This window comes from Equus asinus, chromosome 29, assembly GCF_041296235.1.
Source record: "Equus asinus isolate D_3611 breed Donkey chromosome 29, EquAss-T2T_v2, whole genome shotgun sequence".
Classification (NCBI taxonomy): domain Eukaryota; kingdom Metazoa; phylum Chordata; class Mammalia; order Perissodactyla; family Equidae; genus Equus; species Equus asinus.
In genome coordinates, this window is record NC_091818.1 from 19485413 (window position 1) to 19490444 (window position 5032).

The 5032-nt window shown below is 52.2% G+C and overlaps 1 long non-coding RNA gene across 1 annotated transcript; it reads right to left on the reverse strand.

The window, feature by feature from the left end:
* Positions 1–2585: 2585 nt before the first annotated feature.
* LOC123282033 (uncharacterized) lies at positions 2586–4528 on the reverse strand. The gene is made up of 3 exons (XR_011499325.1): positions 4397–4528; positions 3619–3706; positions 2586–3333 (listed from the first exon to the last, which is right to left on the reverse strand). It is a non-coding gene; the product is annotated as an uncharacterized lncRNA (long non-coding RNA).
* Between the last annotated feature and the right edge of the window lie 504 nt (positions 4529–5032).

The following is a 5032-nucleotide window of genomic DNA, read 5'->3' on the forward strand; positions in this document are numbered from 1 at the left end:
CTCAGTATTTCTCAACAGAGGTGCTACTGGCATTAGAGCAAGAAAAGTTTTGGTTGCACAGCACTCACTCAACAGTGAAGCCCTTTCAGTTTCCCCCGGCCCTCCAAGTGAGGACCCGCGGGAGGCTTTCTGCCCTGTGATAACCCAGAGTGCCCCTGCCACGCTTCCAAAGCCACTGCAGGGGCCATTCCGAAACCAGAGGCTCACTCCCCACACGGAATTGGATGGATCCTCAAAGCCTTGCGACCCGCCTCCTCGACTCCTCTCTCACTCTGTGACCTCTCCTCTAGGAGACTGACGTTGAATAACCACCCATTTGCGTAACGGCTCCCCTTCTTGTTATTCCCAGCTTCACGATACCCCATCCCTCTGATAAGAACCTCTCCCTGGGGATATGTGGAACTTGTGGCCTGGACCTATTTTGCGATGTCATAAATTTGAGAATATCAAAGGATGATTCAAGGCCCCAATACTTCAACTCACTCATTCAGTCGTTCAACCAATATTTGTTGAGAACCTGCTGTTAGTGTCAGGCGCTGTGTTAAGGTGCTGGGGTGCAATAGTGAGCAGAGAAATCAATCAAGCAATCACATTAATAATACGCAGTTGCAAACTGAGATGCATGCTCTGAGGAAGGGAAAGAATAAGGTTAAAGGGGGATTTGTTATAAAGGAACCACCTGGACCGAGCAGTCAGAGGTTTTCGGTGAAATGATGCTAGAGGAGTGATCCGAAGGCCATGCGGGGGCTAGCTGATGAAGGGGTGGTTGTGGTGGCATTTGATCATTCTAAATGGAAGGAACAGCGTGTGCAAAGGCCTGTTTGAGAAGGCTGCTGGGGCACAGAAGGAATTAAAGAAACCAGTGTGGCCAGAGCACAGTGAACAAGGGGCATGTGAATAGAGGCTTTGTCGGCTTGTTAGAGAACTGGTTTTTATTTTGAGAGCAATGGGAGGCCCTTGGAGGGCTTTAAACAGGGAGCGCTAGGATCAGCCGTGCATTTTGGAAAGATCGCTATAGATGCAGTGTGGGGATCAGATTGGAAGAGAATCCGACTGGATCCAAAAAGGTGGCCACCACAGTGGTCCAGGCGAGAGAGAAAGGCCTTAATGGAGGCCGTGGAGGTGGTGAGCAGGGGCTGGATTGGGAGATACTAGGAAGTGAAATGGTTGGTGCTTGGTGATGGGTTGGTTTGGGTGGTGAGAATAAAGGAAATGATAAGGATGACTTAGTTTTCTTGCTTGTGTCACTTCAAGGATGGATGTCGATGCCATTTACTGATGCGGAACCTTGGGAGGGGTCGGGTGGGGCTGGCAGCCAGGGCTGGGAAGAAACCCCGAGTTTACTTTTGGACAATTTGGGTTCGAGGTGCTGAGCCAATGTGAGGAGAAGTCGTGCAGAAAAATGCCTCGGTGCGGGGAGGAGACCAGAGAAGATGCTCGATAGTGGGCTTGCAGGTTGATGCCAACATTTATTCTCCCTTTCTTGGCAGTTCTTTCAGATGCCGGTTGACCGTCCAGTGCCACAAGCAGTGAGAGAGCCTTGAGAGTCTTGCTGGCGTGTCTTGAGGAAAACAAGAATGGACTAGACCTCTTTAAAGTTGTGTTCAAGATAGGATTAAAAGTAATATTTCGTCCTTTGAAAACCTGGAATAACAGCATAACACGTACATAATCTATGATCTTTTAATGAACCAGCAACATCCGTATTGAAGATTTAGGAATTACAGTTTTAGAAAAAAGGTGTTTAGAAGCATGCTGACTTGTTGGGACCCCCTAAAGTGCCCCAGTGACCCTGGCTCGAAGGGAAAAACAGGTCTGGGCTCTTCTGATGCCAGAGGGAGGCCTGTATATGTCTTCAGGCCCCTGCCTGGGGCCGTTCATCAATGAGATTGTCCTCCCGTGCCTCCCTCCCTTCCTGGGGGGCTGTCCTCCTGTGCCTCCCTCCCTTCCTGGGGAACTGTCCTCCCATGCCTCTCTCGCTTCCTGGGGCGCTGTCCTCCCGTGCCTCCCTCCCTTCCTGGGGGGCTGTCCTCCCATGCCTCCCTCCCTTCCTGGGGGGCTGTCCTCCCGTGCCTCCCTCCCTTCCTGGGGCGCTGTCCTCCCGTGCCTCCCTCCCTTCCTGGGGGGCTGTCCTCCCGTGCCTCCCTCCCTTCCTGGGGGGGCTGTCCTCCCGTGCCTCCCTCCCTTCCTGGGGGGCTGTCCTCCCGTGCCTCCCTCCCTTCCTGGGGGGGCTGTCCTTCCATGCCTCCCTTGCTTCCTGGGAGGCTCCTGGTCACTTTGAAGGTTTCAATGGTGGGGTGTTTTCCAGTGCCGACCACCAATTCTCTGATTCTCCTGACACAACTGGGTGTCAACAATTCAATTCAGTTCTGACACCACCCAGAGTTAGGCCAGACACCATAGGTTACGGGCTCATTCTCCCAGCACTGTGCTCATTTCAGAGGCCATTTCACAAGTCCTAGGCTGCCTGCATTTCTGACCAGTGGGCCATAAGTCAGAGATCCCGTGATAATTTGCTGGAACACCTCACAGGACTCAGGAACACACTTTAATTTACATTTATCAGTTTGTCGTAAAGGATACAGATGAACAGCCGGATGAAGAGATACATAGGTGAGGTCTGGGGGGTCCCAAGTGCAGGAGCTTCTGTCCTGTGCGGTAGGGGTGTGCCACCCTCCCAGCATGTGGATGTGTGTGTTCACCAACCTAGAAGCTCCCGGAACCCCGTGCTATTAGGGTTTTTATGGAGGCTTCATCACATAGACATGATGGATTATTAACTCAGTCTCCAGGCCCTCTCCCCTCCCCAGAGGTTGGGGGATGGGGCTGAAAGTTCCAGGCTTCTGATCAAGTTTGGTCTCTGCCCCATCCTGAAGCTGTCTAGGGGCCCACCATGAGTCGCCTCGTTGGAACAAAAGATGCTCCTTTCACCCAGGAAATTCCAAGGGATGTGGGAGCTCTGTGTCAGGAACCAGGGGCAAAGATCAAATATGTCTGTTTCTTACTATGCACTAAGCAGTTAGTCCACTCGGGAGGGGCTCCGGTGGGAATTCTAGAAGCCACTTGCAACTAAACTTTACCTGCAACTTCCTCCTGTCCCCCTTACCTGCCCTGAGCGCCACCCTTAGCTGCCGGCAGAGGGAGCCCATCTCTGATGCGCCAACCTCTCTGACCCACGCTGGGTCAGGAAGCTCCAAATCCAGGCACCTGAGGACTCGCCTCCAGGTTGTGTCACTGGTGTATGGTCATCTCAGAAAAGTGGGAACTCTTCCATCACAGGCATGTTTTCAGCAGGAGAGCAGGGCGGCGCTCACCACTCAATGAGCTTCGAATCTGTGCCAACAGTTACACACGTTATTGCTACTCCTGAAACCTGCAAGGGAGGCTTAACCATCCCCCATTTTAGAGATGAGTAACTGGAGGCTCAGAGGTTTGAAGACTTGCTCAAGGTCACAGTTAAGTGGCAGAGGCAGGATTCAAACCCACATCTATCAGCTGCCAGTGTCTGTTCTGTGCCCTTTCATGATGCCTCCAGGTTCACGGTAGGAGGACAGAAGCTAGACCCAAGAGCTGATGCCTGGAGGCTGGCCAGGCCCAAACAACAGCCAGTTGACTTACCCCATAAACTGAATCAGGGAGAGAGTGCCCAGAAACGCCCGGGAGATTCGTGTCACGGTTTGCAGCAGCATGAGGTGCAGTCAGCAACCTGGCAAGATGCAGGTGAATTTCCTCAGCTAGTTCCAAACTCTCTTTCTGGTGCTTCTGGGACCCTATTTGGAGGCTCCTGTGTGTCTTCATGATGCGAACTTTCTAGGTGAGGGAGAGCCCTGGCATGGGCCTTTCTATTCCCTAAGATACAGCCAATCAGGGTCCTGACCCATACCGGTCCCAACCCCCATCACATGTAGGTATCTGGGCAGGACTCAGGTGAGAAGCTGGTAGTCCACCAGCCGGTGTAGACAAGCCCTGATGCTCCATATACAAACAGCTTTCCCTCAACTCGCCTGTTCCCCACAGAGACAGTAGGCCACACAGTGATTTCCCATATCTACTTCTCATATTGCATTTTACTCATTTTCTTTGGCCAAAGCAACTGGTGGGGGAGGGGAACCGAAGTTGTCCCATTGGGGCATCTCTGCTTCTTTATTCAAACCCACAAATGCTTCCACATTTGTTCAAACACCATCTTCTCTGCGAACCCTTGCTCAGCCCTCTGCCCCACACCCCACTCCCTTCTCTGAACTCCTCTAACCCTTCCTAGTTGCATCATTATCTTTTTAAAACACCAGGTTCTTAAGCAACTTGGGGAAAAAAATAACCAATGAACATTATAGTTAACGACTTCCATCCCACCAGTTCCTTTTTGACCTCCCTGGGTGGCTTCATATCTATTTACCCATCATGGCAGACTGTGTGCACACGCCATCTTGTGACTTCCTTCTGGAAACGTTTATTTCAGAGGCACATGTCCATGTAGGGACCTCAGCGGTGTGCCTGCCATTCCCAGCAGCTCTGCAGTGGACTGTCATGTCACAACGGCTCAGCGTTTGCTTAGTCATTACAAGCTTGCCGGGCATCTGGGCGGCTTCCAGCGCAGCGCCATTATAAATAGCATTGCTGCCTCCCCGTCGCTTTTGCATTTCATCACCCATTGCTTAGCTGTTTAGCAGTATCCTGGGGATCTTCCTGCTGCACCAGGGGAGGGATGTGGCTTTACCTCTGTATCCCCCTCACTGCCCACAGGGGTGCTGAGCCCAGAGAAGAGCTTCATAATGAAGATAGCCATTTCGTGAGCCCTTGCTGCCTGCCGGGCACTGGGGTGCGCCCTCCCCACGCATTATCTCATCTAATCCTCACAGCAACCCTGCATGGTCAGCGCCACTATGATTCTCACCTTATAAATGGGAAACCCACACTTAACGTGATTGAGCAATTTTCCCAGTCACCTGACCCGTAGGAGGTGGGGCATGGATGTGACCCAGGCCATTGGACCCCACACACCTGCTTGGCTTGTCTCGGTGACTTTATCTGG